We start from the raw sequence: 19,384 nt of genomic DNA, 5'->3' as shown, positions 1-19,384 counted from the left end.
TAAGATCATGGCATCTGGTCCCATCACTTCATGGCAAACAGATGGAGAAACAGTGAAAACAGTGACTGACTTTATTTTTCCGGGCTCCAAAATCACTGCAGATGGTGACTGCACCCATGAAATTAAAAGACGCTTTCTCCTTGGAAGGAAAGTTATGACCAACCTAGATAGCATATTAAAAAGCAGAGACATTACTTTGTCAAAAAAGGTCTGTCTAGTCAAGGTTATGGTTTTTCCAGTAGTCATGTATGGATGTGACAGTTGGACTATAAAGAAAACTGAGCACTGAAGAATTGATGCTTTTGAACTGTGATGCTGGAGAAGACTCTTGAGAGTCCCTTGGACTACAACGAGATTCAACCAGTCCATCCTAAAGGAGATTAGTCCTAGATGTTCACTGGAAGGATTGATGTTGAAGCTGAAACTCCAATACTTTGGCCACCTGATATGAAGAGCTGACTCATTTGAAAAGACTCTGATGCTGGGAAAGATTCAGGGCAGGAGGAGAAGGGGATGACAGAGGATGAGATGGTTGGATGGCGTCACTGACTCAATAGACATGAGTTTGGGTAAACTCTGCGAGTTGGAGATGGACAGGGAGGTCTGGCATGCTGCAGTCCTTGGGGTCTCAAAGAGTCAGACACGACTGCGTGACTGAACTGAACTGAAAACATAGGATGTGCTCAATAAATAATTCCTAAGCAAAAAGTGACCTCCATTCATATCCAGGTTGGAAGTGAAAGACATAGATTGATTAGGCGGCCAAATGTGTGGCAATGAGACCCCATTCATCCATAGGTTTCAAAATAACTTTTTTTTTTTTTCAGATCATTATTCAGTTTGAGATGGCCGGGTGTCTAGACTAAGCTACTTTTTATTGAGTATTTATGTTGTCTAGACCCCTATGCTTAACATTACTGTGCACACATGGTCTCATTTAATCTCTTTTTTAAAAAGACCCTAGGAATTAGTTATTATTATTCCCTGATGCTGGGAAAGATTGAAGGCAGGTGGAGAAGGGGATGACAGAGGATGACATGGTTGGATGGCATCACTGACTCAATGGAGATGAGTTTGAGTAAACTCTGGGAGTTGGAGATGGACAGGGAGGCCTGGCGTGCTGTGGTCCACGGGGTCTCAAAGAGTCGGACACGACTGAGCAACTGAACTGATTCCCAGTTATATGTGGACAAAGTGAATATCTGCTGCAGGTCATGAAGTTACTAAGTTACATCAGTATTTGATCACAAAACTGACTCTGAATCCTAAGATTATTTCACTATACTGAGAAGAGCATGTGTCACTTGTTTTGCTAAACAGGGGATTTTATGTATCCCATTTCCATACACATTGCAAGAGGCTTTTACCTCACAACCTCGACAAACAATAGCAGCACACTTCAGAAATTCGTGCAAATGTGTTTTTAATAAACTGCCTCAAATTTTTCTGTATGCCTTAATAAGCTTTTTTAGCCTTAGGAGACCTTATTAGATAAAGATAAGATAGTTTAAAAAATCCCCTATCTCTAACTACTCTAAGATGCACTAAGCATTTTAAAATTTTCCTAAAAATCTCAGGCAAAAGTCTTACTGTTCATGCTGGCTTAATGAATGTAAATGCTACCCCCTCCCTTATGAAATAGCTTTGGAGGAACTTACACAAGTACTGAAGATGAGGTGGGCCAAGAAAATTCTTTAAATACATAATGACTCTAGATAGCCCCGCCACAAGTCCTATCTGGTTATAATTCTACCCTTTGCTTTGTCTTTGTCTTGCTGAAGTTATTTGAAAATATATTGCTTTTCTACACTGGAAATGCTATTTTACACTGTTTTATTTCAACTAGGGCTGTGGAAATAGCAACATAATATTCTTTCCCTCCCATCTAGCTATTGCTCTTTCCTCTTTAGAAAATGAATTTTCCACCTATCATTTCAAAGTACCCTGCCAAATGGTGTCCAGCTTGTGGCCCAAGTACCTCCCCAGAACACAGGAAAGATGTCTCTCAGAAACACAAAAGCAACAACATTTCATCCAATCCATGTAATTGCTTTTAAAATGACTACTGTTTTTATTAGCAGTCTTTTCATTGCTGTCATAGGATGATCATACTCTATCTGAGATGTCTCTCTTATTTTCCATTTGTGTGTTGAGAAAATATTTCAGTTATAGAAATAAGCAGTTGAGTTACAAAGACAGTTCTTATTCACCCACAGTCAACCCACCATTTCAAAATTCGATGAAAAGAGAAAGAATAGACTAAAATTTACTTTTATTCAAAGCCATATGAAATAAAGGGCTTCCCTGGTGGCTGAGATGGCAAAGAGTCTGCCTTCAATGCAGGAGACTCAGGTTTGATCCCTGGGTCAAGAAGATCTCCTGGAGCAGGGAATGGAAACCCACTCCAGTATTCTTGCCTGGAGAATTCTGTGGACAGGAAACTGGTGGGGCTATAGTCCAGGGGGTCATAAAGAGTCAGACAAAACTGAGCGACTAACACACACAGACACATATGAAATAAAAAGGTTGTGAGGGAAATTAAGTCAACTGGTTGTATCTACAGAGTCACAGAACTCTGTACTTATTTTATCTGTAAAATAGGGATAATAATGATAATATAGAGTTTTATGAAAATGAAATTCTGTATGTGTATGCACACTTCTTATTAACCAGAAAAAAATCAACATATAGTAGAAATAGTAGTAATTGCTGTTATTGCTGTTGCTATCTCAAGGAAAATATTAAACCTTCACTCTTTGTCATTTACTGATCATATATAACACAGTCCCCCATGGATGAAGCTGTTAGTGTAGTGAGGAAGACAAGTAAAGAGTTAACTACTTTGTAATGTGATAACTCTTACAATAGAACTCTTTCTAGAGTACCAGAAAAACATCTACTTCTGCTTTATTGACTATGCCAAAGCCTTTGACTATGTGGATCACAACAAACTGTGGAACATTCTTAAAGAGACGGGAATATCAGACCACTTTACCTGCCTCCTGAGAAATCTGTATGCAAGTCAAGAAGCAACAGTTAGAACTAGACAGGGACAACAGACTGGTTCCAAATTAGGAAAGGAGTACGTCAAGGCTGTATATTGTCACCCTACTAATTTAACTTCTATGCAGAATACATCATACAAAATGCTGGGCTGGATGAAGCACAAGCTGGAATCAAGATTGCTGGGAGAAATATCAATAAACTCAGATACGCAGATGACACCACCCTTATGGCAGAAAGTGAAGAAGAACTAAAGAGACTCTTGATGAAGGTGAAAGAGAGTGAAAAAGTTGACTTAAAACTCAATATTCAGAAAACTAAGATCATGGCATCTGGTCCCATCACCTCATGGCAAATAAATGGATAACAATGAAAAAAGTGAAAGACTTTATTTTCCTGGGCTCCAAAATCACTGCAGATGGTGACTACAGCCATGAAATTAAAAGACGCTTGCTCCTTAGAAGAATAGTTTTGACTAACCTAGACAGAATATTAAAAAGCAGAGACATTACTTTGCCAACAAAGGTCCATCTAGTGAAAGCTATAGTTTTTCCAGTAGTCATGTATGGATGTGAGAGTTTCATAAAGAAAGACGAGCACCAGAGAATTAATGTTTTTGAACTATGGTGTTGGAGAAGACTCTTGAGAGTCTCTTGGACTGCAAGGAGATCAAACTAGTCAATCCTAAAGGAAATCCGTCCTGAATATTCATTGGAAAACTGATGCTGAAGTTGAAACTCCAACACTTTGGCCACCTGATGCGAAGAACTGACTGATGGCAAAAAGACCCTGATGCTGGAAAAGATTAAAGGCAGGAGGAGAAGGGGACAACAGAGGATGAGATGGTTGGATGGCATCATCAACTCAATGTATTTGAGTTTGAGCAAGCCTTGGGAGTTGGTGATGGACAGGGAATCCTGGTGTGCTATAGTCCATGTGGTCACAAAGAGTCGGACACGACTGAGTGACTGAACTGAACTGAAATCAAGACAAGGAAAACAAACCCTCTTTATAGGAAACTGTTAGTTCAGAGATGGTCCACATCTCTTCAGATCACTGAAGACCATTTATCCTTGTTTTTGCCACAGGCTGACTCCCTGAGGTAACAATTATGTTGCTTAATTTGGCCCTGGAGGAAGTCCTATATAAGAAATTTCCCTCAGGTGAAAAAAAAAAAAAAAGTTACTCCCCGAGGAATTAGTATGTTTCTTTCTGACAATAAGGGACATCATTCTTTTCTGACAATAAGAACTATGTAGCCTACAATGTTGCCTTTGGTTCTTGGTGACTTGGAAACTTATAAGTGATTTTTCTATTAATTCATGGCAACTCGGTTACAATTAATAAGGTGAATATTTTTCCTTTCTTTATTCACGTTCTAGTAGGGCTCCATTTTTTTAAAACAGGAGATAACAAAAGCAGTTAACTTTAATAATTATTCTATCATTTTATAAAATTAAAGATACAGTCTCATTTTTTCCCCACGTCCTAAATTTATAATTTTTGTGTGAAATGTCATTTATTCTTTCAAAACTTAGAATGTACTACACTTTACCTATTTTGAACATTGTCCCTTAGTAATGAGGGATGATGTAAACATATAAAATACAGTGTGGCAATTAGCATCCCCATATGTAATACTACTAGTGTTATAATATGATAATTACTACAATTATTTATAAGCTGTACAAGATATGTATCAGATATGTCCCTTTATCTTCACATGTACTGTAAGTTTGCTTTTTTGATGGGCAGCAGAATGCTGATGCCTGATTAATGTGACCGTTCTGAAATGTATCTCAGAAATTTAAGTACCTTGAAGCTTTGAGGAAATTAAGAGGTTTTACATCTGGACAGATCAGTGTACACACTTCCTTCGAAAGGGCTCTCTGTCTTCTGTAATTCACAAGGTTCTCTCTAACTCTGTATTCTGAGGTTTTCTGTTCAGATTAGACATAGAAGCCTGATCACATCTGGCACAGTGAGCAGCCACAGGAGACAAGTCCTCAACCTGAATGTGAGCCTCAGGAGCTTGGGGTTTCATTTACTTTGTACACTAAGCACCTTTAATCAAGCTTCTAAGTTCAACTCAGTTTAATAACCATGTATTAAGCTTCTATTTTTTCCTCCTGGAAGCAGAGCAATCAATAAGACTCCCAGTTCAGAGTTTAAAATTAGCTGAAGAGTGCTCAGTCACTCTTGTGTCTGACTCTTTGCGACCCCATGGACTGAAGCCCACCCACCAGGCTCCTCTGTCCATGGGATTTTTCTGCTAAGAATACTGGAGCAGGTAGCCATTTCCCCCTCCAGAGGATCTCTCTGACCCAGGGACTGAACCCACATCTCCAACATCTTCTGCACTGGCTGGTGGGTTCTTTACTACTGAGCCACCTGGGAAACCCCTAGCCGGGGAGACAGACACATAAACAAATTTAGTACAGTGTGTGAACTTATAATTATAGGGGTGTGTCCAGAGTGGCCCATGGCAGGGCTCAAAATTTGTTTGGGGAAGAACTCAGTGATGCTGGCCAATGGAGAACTAGAGGAGACAAAGAACAGGAGGGAACGAGGTTGTGGAATCACCCACTTACCTACTTACCACCCAAGGCACAATGCCAAGATGGGGTCAGGCTGAGTGAAGCAGAATTTGTCCCAGGGACCCACTGAAAGCAAGTGGCATGGATGTGGGATCCAAGTAGCAGGTGAGGCTAGAATCAAGCAGGAAGTAAATATCCTGGGAAATTAATTCATTCAGGGTGGTGCAGAGAGAAGATTCTACCTCTCTGGGGGATGTGATTGACTTAACTTGGGTATCAGAACTCCAGTCAAGCAAGCTGGGATTCAGACTTGAGCACCGGTCTTATCCAGTCCTAGTCTTGGTGGCTCAGATGGTAAAGAATCTGCCTGAAATGGGGTAGACCCGGGTTTGACCCCTGCATCAGGAAGACCCCCCTGGAGAAGGAGGTGGCTACACATTCCAGCATTCTTGCTTGGAGAATTCCATAGTCAGATAGTCCTGGCAGGCTACACAGTCCATGGGGTCACAAAGAATTGGACACAACTGAATGACTAACACTTTCACTTTCAGAGGGAAATATAGAGCACTAGACAGTGAAACTGAGGAAGAAGTCCAGTTGCTTGTGGTACAGAAAGGCTCTCCATGATCAGGCAAATTGCTGGCACCTAGCATCATGCCTAGACATATTGAGGACTAAATTAGACACCATATGCTGGAAGTCTGAGACAAGTAATAAGCCTCCTGTTTGGAATTAGATTGGCATAGAGTCTTAACCTGAAAGCCTTGAGACTGAAGGTAGGGGAGGGATAAAGGCAGCGTCAAATATATTTGTTGTCGAAACATTTATGAAGGTTGATAAAAAGCAATTCTCAGCCTCTTTCCTATCAAGACAAAGAGGAATATATTTTTTTTCTCATTTGTCTAAAGTTATTAACAAGAGACACCATCACTGCCATTTTGTATGTTGAGTGTCACATAACTATTGTAATAGAAACTTCAGAAAGTAAAGAACTTCACTCTATTTTTCTCCACTTTCCTCATCTTCTGCTTATATGTAGATTCGTGATTTTTTTTTTCTCTCAGGAGAGCCACAAGAAACCTGTCAGAAATATTCCAGCATATGCAAATCCTAACTAGACAGACAAAAATAATCTTTGTTCTGTTCCTTATGTGCTCTGTGGGAGTTTGGCCTTGTTTGCATGATTGATCGGTTTGTACACTACTTTTCAAAATCATTTTTTTTTTAATTTTATTTTTTTTTATTATTATTTTTTTTTCCAGATCATTTTTCAAGTGGAGACACGAAGTAGGAAACAAGGGAGGTATGTAGGCCTGGGCTGGGTGAAAGGGCCCCGAATTTAGGATAAGCCCTTTAACAACTTCTGAATATCCCTCCTTTACATATCAGATGGTCACTCTCACGGGTACTTCAACAGCCTCAATTATATGGGCAACAGGAGATAGATGAAATTCCTCAAAGACAAACTTTTTTTTTTCCTGGTTGATATTACACTTCTACATCTAAAAATAGGGGATGGTATGCAAACTGCCAAAATTCAGTCAGGATTCCAAAACATTCTCAGGACCATTTCCCTTTGTACCCCAAGGTTTATGGTACTTCTGGCCCTTCCTCATGGGCCATTTTTGCTGTCTTCTGCAGGAGCTCCCTCCATATCTAACTTCAAGGAAGAACCTCCATCAATTTGGACTCTTCAGAGAGGTCCCCCTATTTGCCCAGCTCCAGACATAATGTGCTCCTTGTAAGTAAACCATATGAAACAATTCACTGCCATGGAGCTCTGTTATCTGAAACCATCACCCTAAAACATTACTTTTCCTGGTTTTGTCTCTTCTCTGTCTTCATCTCCACTGTCTTTGCCCAAGCTTCCTCGTCTCTCCTTGTATCACTGAAGTATTAAGAGTCCTTTCACTTGCCTCTCTGTGGGCAATAGCCCCTCTTCTCCCTGCTCACCCAACTTCTTCCTCCTCCTGACCCAAGCTTCTTATTCCCTGTTTCATTGATAGGGACTCCAAAGTGCAAACATGAAAATGCAACTTCCTTGATGAAAAAAAATCACAACTACCGTTAATCAAATGCTGAAGAAAGGAGAAAGGAAAATCAGCAGCATTTTTTTTAGCATCTGCAATGTGTCAGACTCTTTGCTGGTCCTGTTTTATATATGTGTATGTATTTAACTGCTACAACCTCACAGCTATTTTTCAATATAATGTGTCATTATCTCAAATTTATTGTGAGGGAACTAAGGTTCGTGGTGCTTACATAATTTACCCAAGGCCATATGGAAGGTAGACTCAGTACACAGCAGCTGAGCTCTGCAGGTGTATACCTACTGCTATTTCTTTGCCACTATAAATTCTAGGTTCTGGAGGCAAGAGATGAATATGATATTTTTGCCACATCTGATTCTGAGAAGCCTACAATGAAGGAGACACTCACACTAACTAAATTACAATACAATGTGAGAAGTACAGGGCTAAGTGGCAAAGACAGGGTTTGAACTTAAATCTCTCCCAATTAGACTACTGGTTGTGAATGTTTGCAAAGATGAGGAACTGTGAAATGATAAAACTTTCCTCAAATTTTCACAAAATCGTATTCGCCATTTTACTCAAGAACTATGAAATGGCAAAAGTTACAATTAATTCAATGAAGCTTTCAAATGAATGTTCATTTTATTAATCACAACAGCAATGATGTCCATTTGATCCACATCTTTGTGAGAGGCACTGTTGGTCAGTGTACAGATAGTGAGTACCTAGCCACATCTGAATTTGAGACCCCTTTGCAATAATCTTATGACTCTCCCTGAGTCTTTAGCCTGTTCACTGGGGGTAAGCACCTACAGTATATAAACCTCTCATACAATATCCCTCTTAACAGGGTTCTGCAGTGTTGGCAATCATAAGCCAGAGCAAAACATTATTTGTAGAGCATATGCCGTGGTCAGACCTTGGAGAGTAATGACTTTGGTCCCTCCTTTAACCCATCTGGGCATCCATGAACAGGGAAGGAAAAAGCAGGAGGGAGGAACAACTGTTATTTCGTGTCTGCTCTGTGCTGTGCTTAGTCGCTTAGTCATGTCTGACTCTTTGCAACGCCATTGACTGTAGCCTCCCAGGCTCCTCTGTCCATGGGGATTCCCCAGGCAAAAATACTGGAGTGGGTTGCCATGCCTTCATCAGGAGATCTTTCCAACCTAAGGATCAAACCCAGGTCTCCCACATTGCAAGCAGATTCTTTACCATCTGAGCCATGAGGAAAGCCCAAGAATACTGAAGTGAGTATCCTATCCCTTCTCCAAGGGAACTTCCTGACCCAGGAATTGAACTGGTGTCACCTGAATTACAAGTGGATTCTATGCCAGCTGAGCTAGGAGCCAGGTAAGTCCCTGTTTGGGGCTAGCCACATACTTTATAATCTGATGTTACAATGCATGTGATGTTTAAAGTTTTTTGGCAGAATCTTGCCTCCCCTCATTTAGCCTGAGTATCTGCCTTTCTCTTTCTTCACTTTATCTAACTTCTTTTCTCTATTTTTTCCCCAAACATACTTTTCTCTTTTGCATCCCAATACCTTTGGTAAAGTTGTTATTCTGCTTGGAAAATGCATAACTAGCTCCCATTTCTTATCTTGTTTAAATCTCTCATGGGTCAAAATCCAACTCCTCTCTGAAACTATCCCCAACTTATCCAAGAAATCATTCTCTCTCCTTCTGCCACACCTGATTTGCCTTTCCTTTGTAGTACTGATCTCATTTTATCTTATTAATTTGCTTACATAGGTGGCTTCATCACTGGCCCATACTCTTTTGGTGGCTGGGGCTGAATCTTTCTTCTTGAATCTCCAGTGTAAAGAATTGTGCCTGGAACATAACATGCATTCAACAAAAGGTGACTGAATAATGAATGAATCAACAAAAGCTTAGTTACTACCGTTCAATTACATGTGTCAACAGTGATGTTTTCTGAAATTGTCTGCTTCAGTTTTTAGTGACTGTATTATAGCTTTTGGTCCTGCCATTTGTCACTTCCAAACCTATTCATCTATTGAAGTAACAGTAAAAGCCCAGGACGAAAGTGTTGGTTGCTCTTATTCAGTCACTAAGCGGTGTCTGACTCTTTGAGATCTCATGGACTGCAGCATGCCAGGCCTCCCTGTCTTCTCTCTATCTCCTGGAGTTTGTCCAAACTCATGTCCATTGAGTCGGTGATGCCATTAAACCTCTCATCCTCTGTCATCCCTGTCTGCTCGTGCCCTCAAGCTTTCCGAGCATCAGGGTCTTTTCCAATGAGTAGGATTTTGGTATCAGGCAACCAAATTATTGGAACTTCAGCTTCAGCATCAGACCTTCCAATGAATATTCAGGGTTGATTTCCTTTAGGATTGACTAAAGTTTTATCTCCTTGCTATCCAAGGGACTCCCAAGAGTCTACTCTAACACCACAATTTAAAAGCATCAATTCTTTCGTACTCAGCCTACTTTATGGTCCAACTCTCACATCCATAAATGATACTGGAAAAACCATAGCTTTGACTATATGGACCTTTGTTGGCAAAGTGATGTCTCTGTTTTTTAATACTGTCTAGGTTTGTCATAGCTATTCTTGTAAGGAGCAAGTGTCTTTTTATTGTGTGACTGCAGTCACTGTCCACAGTGATTTTGGAGCCCAAGAAAATAAAATCTGCCACTGTTTCCAGTTTTTCCCCATCTATTTTAAGCCAGCCTTTCATTCTCCTCTTACACCTTCATTAACAGGCTCTTTAGTTCCTCTTTGATTTCTGCTATTAGAGTGATATCATCCGCATACCTGAGGCTGTTGATATTTCTCCAGGCAATCTTGATTCCAGCTTGTGATTCATCTAGCCCAACCTTTCATATAATGTCCTCTGCATATAAGTTAAATAAACAGGGTGATAATACACAGCCTTAACGTACTCCTTTCCCGATTTTGAACTGGTCCATTGTTTCATGTACAGCTCTAACTGTTGCTTCTTGACCTGCATACAAGTTTCTCAGGAGACAGGTAAGGTGGTCTGGTATTCCCATCTCTTTAAGAATTTTCCATAGTTTGTTGTGATCCACACAGTCAAAGGCTTTGGTGTAGTCAATGAAGCAGAAGTAGATGTTTTTCTGGAGCGCCCTTCCTTTTTCTAAGATCCAGTGGATGTTGGCAATTTGATCTCTGGTTCCTCTGCCTTTTCTTTTAAAAAAAATGTTTTACTACAGAATATTTGTTTTACAATATTGTGTTGGTTTCTGCCATGCATCAACATGAATCAGACACAGGTATACATATATACCCTCCATCTTGAATCTCCTTCCCATTTCCCACCCCATTCCACCCCTCTAGGTTGTCACAGAGCACCAGGTTGAGCTCTCTGTGAATGAAAGTCACTCAGCCATGTCTGACTCTTTGCGATGCCATGGATTACACAGTCCATGGAATTCTCCAGGCAAGAATACTAGAGTGGGTAGCCTTTCCCTTCTCCCGGGGATCTTCCCAACCCAGGGATCGAACCCAGGTCTCACATTGCAGGCGGATTCTTTACCAGCTGAACCACCAGGGGAACCCTGAGCTCCCTGTATCACATACCAAATTCCCACTGGCAGCTCTTTTACATATGGTGATGTATATGTGTCCATCCTATTCTCTCAGTCCACCCCACCCCTTCCCTCCCACACTGTGTCCACAAGTCTGTTCTCTATGTTTGCGTCTCCACTGCTGCCCTGCAAATAGGTTCATCATTACCATCTTTCTGGATTCTACATGCATGTATATACAATATATGTTTTTCTCTTTCTACCTCACTTCACTCTGTACAATAGGCTCTAGGTTCATCCATCTTATTAGGACTGACTCAAATGCATTCTTTTTTAAAGCTGAGTAACATTTCATTGTATATATGTATCTGTTCATCTGTTGATGAACATCTAGGCTGCTCCCATGTCCTAGCTGTTGTAAAAAGTACGGAAAGGAACTCTGGGGCACATGCAGCTCCTTCAGGTATGGTTTTCTCAAACTATACCCCCTGCGGTGGGATTGTTGGGCCATATGGTAGTCCAGTCCTAGTTTTTCAAGGAATCTCCATACGGTTCTCCATAGTGGTGGTATCAGTTTACATTCCCACCAACAGGGCAAGAGGGTTCCCTTTTCTCCACATCCTCTCCAGCATTTATTGTTTGTAGGACCCCCCAGAATGGGAGAAAATAATTGTAAACAAAACAACAAACAAAGGATTAATCTCCAAAATATACAAGCAGCCCATGTACCTCAATACCAGAAAAACAACCCAATCAAAAAATGGGCAGAAGACCTAAGCAGACATTTCTCCAAAGAAAATATACAGATGGCCAACAAACACATAAAAAGATGTTCAACATTGCTCATTATTGGAGCAATGCAAATCAAATCTACGTATCACCTCACACCAGTCAGAGTGGTCATCATTTAAAATCCTCTGCCTTTTCTAAATCCAGCTTGTACATCTGGAAATTCTTTGTTCATGTACTGTGGAAGCCTAGCCTGAAGGATTTTGAGCAGTACCTTGCTAACATGTGAAATGAGCAAAACTTTATGGTAGTTTGAACATTATTTGGCATTGCTTTTCTTTGGGATTGGAATGAAAACTGACCTTTTCCAGTCCTGTGGCCATTGCTCAGTTATCTAATTTTGCGGGCGTATTGAATGCAGCACTTTAACAGCATCATCATTTAGGATTGAAATAGCTCAGCTGGAATTCCATCACCTCCACTAACTTTGCTCATAGTAATGCTTCCTAAGGCCCACTTGACTTCACACTCCAGAATGTCTGGCTCTAGGTTAGTGACCACACTATTGTGGTTATCCAAATCACGAAGATCTTTTTTGTATAGTTCTTCTGTGTATTATTTCCACCTTTTCTTAATTTCTTATGTTTCTCTTAGCTCCTTGCTGTTTTCTGCTGGAAGAGATCTTAAAGGTCGTCTAATCTGATCTTCCTACTGGGGCAAAAAGCCACTTTCCATAGTCAGTAAGCATTCATTCTCAGATTGAATACCTCTAATGATAAGGAGTTTACTGCCTTATACTGGAATTCATTCATTCTTTAACAGTATTAATTATTAGGAATGTCATAATATATATTTATATCATGTCTCCCTACTAGTACCATTCTTGCCCTCTGATATTGTACTATTTGCATGTATTTTCTCCCTCAAATGACGTCCTTTCAGCTATCTGATAAAAGACTGAGAAATTAAGCAGTCATTTACAAAAGGCGTTGTGGGACCTTAGGAATGACCACTGATTTCTAGGATCAAAGCTGAGAAGGCAGATTTAGCTGCAGAGGCAGCTGGTAGACGCAGTTACGTTCAGTAGCCAAGAGACTGGCAAATGTGTGCTGAACCCTAGAAGGCACCAGCACTCAAGGTGATGGAAAGCAACAGAGGGTGCCAAGGTGGCATTTACCCTTAGGGCAGGGCAGGGCAGCACAGGTGAAAACAGGGTGTTAAAAAGAGCAGTCCAGCAACCTTGAAGGATGAAGTGCAAAATAGGACATAGAATGGTAAAGGTGAGGCTAGGCAGGCAGTCAGAAAACTGAGTGGCAGAGAGGTGAAGTACTTGCCCAAGTTTACAGAGCTAGGCAGGGGAAGAGGCCACTCTAGTCAAGATCTGGGTTCAAGTCTACTTTGCTAGTCAAATAGTCTTGTCAGCTCACCCTCAGTACCAGCCGCAAAGTGATGATTCAAAGATGACAAATCAGATTGAGCTTTGTATACTCACTAAAGTGCAGTGAAGTCGCTTAATCGTGTCCGACTCTTTGCGACCTCATGGACTGTAGCCTACCAGGCTCTTCTGTCCACGGGATTTTCCAGGCAAGGGTACTGGAGTGGGTTGCCATTTCCTTCTCCAGGTATACTCACTAGAACCTTTGCAATAGAGTGGTCCCTCCATTAGCCTCCATGGTTAGCTCCTAAAGCAGTTTCCTGCCCCCACCCCACCCCCCACCACCATAACAGCTTAAAACCACAGGAGCACTCAGATCTCAGAGCTTCTGAGTCAGAGGCCCTCCCAGAACTACTGCACAACTCCCTTTTCTATGATATGCAGGATTATCACCCACTGTGGGTCAACATGTTCTCCTGTAAATATATTATTTAACCAGTCAGTCTTGTGGGTCTGAAAGCATTTTTAAAGATGATTTTTCACATCTCTCTTATGATCAGTTTAACTTTATAAAAATTCAATTTTTATTGTTCTAACTTACTGGGAAGCATCTCATTTTCCTCATTTTATAACATCTAAGCAAAGCTCAGGCTTTGCTATCAAAAGAGATACAACAAAAATAAAAGTAGGAAAGCCTTCTTGACAAAACTCATGCCATGACATGGATTCCAACTGACTTTTTCAGTTTCATTTCTTGCCACTGCCCCTGAGAACAGCCCCAGTGGACTCAATCCCTTGTTCCATCTCAAAGGCTTTAGAATGGCTGAAGTTTCTCCTAACTGATTCTCTTGTCAAGGTTGGTGATTTGAGATAGTAGTGACATTGCCAAAGTTGCATAGAAAATGAGCATCAAGGGAGAGAGGTTAGAATCTCTGGATTTTGCCATGGTTTTACCTTGAATGATGATACTCATGAGAGCTGTTAAAAAAGGGATGGAAGAAGGAAATGCATGCCCCATGTAAAGATTACCTGGACGAATGATTCCTACATTGTTAATATGAACAACAGACAATATAAACATAAAAGAAAACCTCCCACCGCACAGTCAAGCCCAGAGTCCTTAAAGAAGTAGAAATATTTACTATTCCCAGCAGAGTTAGTGGAGGTGACTATACTGAAAAATCAGTTGATTTCTGGGCAATATTTTTAATTCACTCCTTCCTGATCACTTTCTTGAGGGTCATTCAATCAGCGCAAAAGCTTGGCTGTCAAAGATTTCAGAAATACTCCTTTGACACAGTGCTGAGCAAGACATGTGGGTTGTTTTCTATTGACCAATCTAACAATACTCCCATACTTTCCTTTGAAATCCTTGAAACTTTATTTTTGTTAAGGTAAGGGGTGAAAAGGAATCTTGCCTCCTAATTTAAAAGTAGCTTCAAAACATTTGAGTTAGTTTTTTTCTGTTTTTCTTTTTAAGGCAGGCAGGAAAAAAAAAATACTTAACTAGATCAGCATGAAGCAAGGCTGGATAATAAATATTTGGCCCACACATAACCATTAAAGATCTTTGGTCTTCTTTTAAATTAAACTGCAGGAAGGTCACCTTGATTACATCCCAGACACATTCTCAAATAGCTATAGGCTTTGATTGTCACATCCAGAACCCATTTTTCTTAAGGATGAAATGAACCAGAGCTTGGAAACCAAAAAATGAATCTCTAAAGAACTGAAATACGCTTCCTTGCTCCTTTTTGCCTTTGCTGGTCACATTTGCCTGTATGAAAGTGCATCCCTGTTTCTCCAATCACTATCCAGTATTATGTAGTGGAATGAGCATGGACCTTGTCACCATGAACACTTGATTTGAATCCTAACTACGCTACTTGCCAGCTACTTGCTTTGGGTAAGCTGCTTAACCCCTTTTAGATTCAAATTCTCCCTTAGTAAAAGAGGAATAAGAATAGCTATTGCTGAAGATTATAGAGAAGATTAAACTATAAAACATCTATGACAGAGCTTAACACAATTCTTAGCATGTAGCATGTGCACAATTAAATACTACTCTTCTTCCCTCGTCCCACCATATTAGCCACCTCAACATCCACTGGTTCTTCTAAGAATACAGGGAATCTATCATCAGCAGATATGATGCCTTGGTATTAGAAAAACTCCCCTCTGTCCTACTCCACTATTCTCCTCAGAGAGGGATGGCTTTTGGTGCCATAAAAATGTAGGTTTGTATCTCAGCTCCTCTTATTCCAAGCTGCATAAAATCAGGGAAATCACTGAACTTTTCAGAGGTTCTGGTTTGTCATCATTAAATAAAATAGTTAACTATGCCATTGATTTGATATGCTGTGAAGATTAAATAAATGGAAAGCATGTTGTGGAGAACTTGACCTATCACAAACAAATCGTAGCTTTTACAGCTAATTATTAATAATCCATTACAGTTCCTTTGTCTGCCCAGTTTAAACTAAATGTAAAAGGCAGAGAAAAAAACAAAAACAAAAACCTAAAACAGAAACACTTGTTCCTTGGCCTCCAGAGGCTCACAGTCGGGAACAAGAAGTTCAGTAAAATAAGTGCTGAAGTACACTGGGGGGGCGGGGGGCAGTCTTGGAAATAAATTTAGAGACCTCTCACACCATGCACTTAGTTCTCAAGGAGTTTCATTGCACAGTAAACCATGAAGCATAACCATTCTGGCTTCATAAAATATTTTTGTTTCAAAATAAAAAGCAGTTAAATCTAAGCATATTAACTGGATCTAACAGTTACATCCAACTCTGCAATGATGAGATTCCCTTTTCAACATCTTCTATAGTTGACAGTGTCCATTGCCTTCAGAGGTCCCCAAATTCTCACTGAAAACTTTCAACTTTTGGAAAGTACAAGCTCATAGGGAACAACAAGATAGCTCTCTATATTTCATTCACCTAGGGGTTTCCTTATCCTCTAGACATATCTTTAAAAAGAAGATTAAAATTATTCAAAAGATAAAATTAAGATTCAGAATTTGGAAAAAGAGAAGGATGCATTATCGACGCCTTGTACTGTTTCCCTTGCGTAATATTCCCTATGTTTGGGTAGCATTTTACCATTTTAAAATCCACATTTTAATTTAATGTCTTACTTGTGACAGTCAGAAAAAATCCATGAGGAAAGTAGCTTTATGATTTAAAAATCTATTTGATAAAATAGATTTTTTTCTATTTCATTTTACATTATCTTTGAAATGGAATTGTGTCTTACAATCAGCATAGTATTTCTTTTCTTTCCTGAAAAGCTGATAAATCAATACCATCCTTATTAAATTGTTATATAATGCATCTTAACATGAAAATAGTTTTTAAAACATTTTTAGATATATTGGAAGCTAAAATCCAGATAAAGTGTTAAAGCCAATAATCCAGAGCAAGAGAGTGGAAGGATCAGGTCTTGAATTCCTCAGCTTTGAGTTCTGGGTAATGCTTTTTTTTCACCATCCAGCTCTGACCCAGACTCAGAAGGCAGGACCACTCTTTTAAAAGGAAAATTAGAGTCCCTACTCCCCCAAGACTTGTACTTGGAAGAACTACTTTTTCAGCCACAAATATCATTTGATCTTCAAGCTGGTTCTAGTGCCTAAAAGTTGCATCTTTGGTTTTTCCTTTGGACTATGGAAGCAGTTCCTGATACAAGAACCACACTGTGTATTTCTAGGTATATGTGTATAATTTTCTGTCTCACCTCATTCCACAAAGGATTTGAAACAACCCAAGGAAATCTAAGCCATAAAATTGTGAAATAAAAGGGCACAATATAAAAATCAAGATTAAGAAAATAGGTCAAAGCTAGAGTCAACAGACGGAGAAGGCAATGGCACCTCACTCCAGTACTCTTGCCTGGAAAATCCCATCGACAGAGGAGCCTGGTAGGCTGCAGTCCATGGGGTCGCAAAGAGTTGGACACGACTGAGCAACTTCACTTTCACTTTTCACTTTTATGCATTGGAGAAGGAAATGGCAACCCACTCCAGTGTTCTTGCCTGGAGAATCCCAGGGATGGGGTCGCACAGAGTCGGACACGACTGAAGCGACTTAGCAGTAGCAGAGTCAACAGAAACAACACAATGGGATAGGCCGTCAGTGCCTAGCCCACAGGTTGATATTGTTAAACCATGAATTTGGCTTTGAGCTTTCTGACACCCACAGTGAAAATAAAGACACATATTCTGTGTGTGAAACTTACCTTAACTCAACTAAGGAAGTAAAAAAAAAAAATGTTTTTTTCCACTCAAATGAGCCCATGTGGGGCTTAAATAGGGAAAGTGATAGCTGTCTTGACCAATAATCTCAGTAAAGTGCCTAAGAGCAAACACAGACTGCTTTTTATGGTGTCCCAGATGAAATGCTAAGTGAAAGGCCAACTGGATATCAGAAAAAGTGGTTCAAAGCAATTTTGTCCAAGTACATGATTTTCTGATGATAAATCTTGATTTGGTAATAATTCCTTCAATTTATAGAGGAATGGATGGGCTGCACACCATCCCAAAGTATTATAGCATTTAACAAAGTAACCCATTTTGATAAGAGTAGAGAGTAGAGGCTGTGGTTTCTGGCAAAGGTCTAGAATATAAACACTTTGTGTTGTTTGAGGAAAGACCCAAATCGTCAAAGAGTTGTGGCCAAGCTGTTGTTGTTGTTCAGTCACTAAGTCCTGTCTGACTCCTCATGACCCATGAACTGCAGCATGCCAGGCTTCTCTGTTAATCACTATATCCCACAGTCTGCTCAAACTCATGTCCACTGAATCAGTGATGCCATTGAACCATCTCATCCTCTGTCATCCAGATCTCCTCTTGTCCTCAATTTTTCTGAGCATCAGGGTCTTTTCCAATGAATCAGCTCTGCAAATCAGGTGGCCAAAGTATTGGAGTTTCAGCTTAAGCATAAGTCCTTCCAATGAATATTTAAGGTTGATTTCCTTTAGGTTTGACTTGTTTGATCTCCTTGCTGTCCAAGGGACTCTCAAGAGTCTACTGGAGCACCACAGTTCGAAAGTGTCAGTTCTTTGGCGCTCAACTTTTTTTATGGTCCAACTCTCACATCCATACATGACTTCTGGATAAACCACAGCTTTGACTATACAGACCTCTGTCGGCAAAGTCATATCTCTGCTTTTTAATAAACTGTCTAGGTTTGTCATAGCTGTTCTTCCAAGAAGCAAGTGTCTTAATTTTGTGACTGCAGTCACCATCCATGCATTGATTTTGGAGCCCAAGAAAAATGAAATCTGACACTGTTTCCACATTTTCCTTATCTAAATGCCATGAAGCGACAGGACCAGATGCCATGATCTTACTTTTTTTAATGTTGCTTCAAGCCAGCTTTTTCACTCTCCTCTTTCACCCTCATCAAGAGGCTCTTTAGTTCCTCTTCATTTTCTGCCATTAAAGTGTTACCAACAGCATGTCTGAGGTTGTTGATATTTATCCCACCGATCTTGATTCCACTTTGTGATTCATCCAGCCCGGGATTTCACATGATGTACTCTGCATATAAGTTAAACAAACAGACCAAGCTGTACAGACCCCAAGAAGCCTAAAATGTGGAGATCCCACATCTACTTGAGAACCTTTAAAAGGTGAGTGCAATCACAAGATCTAGAAGTCACATTTGGCTACTAATAACCTTTAACATACAGTTGACCCTTGAACAATAATAGTTTGAACTGCAAGGGTCCACTTATACAAGGATGTTTTGCAATAGTAAATACCAGAGTACTGCATGGTTCATGGTTGGTTGAATCTGCAGATGCAGAGGAATCACAGATGTGGAAGACTGACATTAAATTATATGTGTGTTAACCCCTGAGTTTTTCAAGGGTAACTGTATTAGATCTTGGTTTTTGAGTTTAACAAATTTAGACATGGGCCTTGAGAACCTAGGACACAGAAAATAAATGTTGATGAAAGAATGAGGATAGTCTAAGAAGGTCTTAAAATTAGTGTCCTAAACTTAGGGGATAGGGGTTGAGATTTAAAAAAAAAAAAAAAAAACAACACTGAGGAAGAGGAGAATTATCACAGCAAGGAAAGAGGAAGTGGACTTGGTAGTGTAAGGGGAAGGAAGGGCTTTCTGACTTCGAATAATAGTAACGGTCTTGCCTTGTTCCTCTAGGCTTCCCTGATGGCTCAGCAGGTAAAGA

General features: G+C 40.0%; 1 protein-coding gene across 1 annotated transcript in view; it reads right to left on the bottom strand.

Annotated features, from left to right (window-relative positions):
• AGBL4 (AGBL carboxypeptidase 4) overlaps nt 1-19,384 on the bottom strand; it is a 1,406,543-nt gene that overhangs the window by 715,242 nt on the left and 671,917 nt on the right. The window lies entirely within an intron of this gene.

Source organism: Cervus elaphus, chromosome 20, assembly GCF_910594005.1.
Source record: "Cervus elaphus chromosome 20, mCerEla1.1, whole genome shotgun sequence".
In the NCBI taxonomy this organism is placed as follows: domain Eukaryota; kingdom Metazoa; phylum Chordata; class Mammalia; order Artiodactyla; family Cervidae; genus Cervus; species Cervus elaphus.
This window is presented reverse-complemented; position numbering and strand designations above follow the sequence as displayed.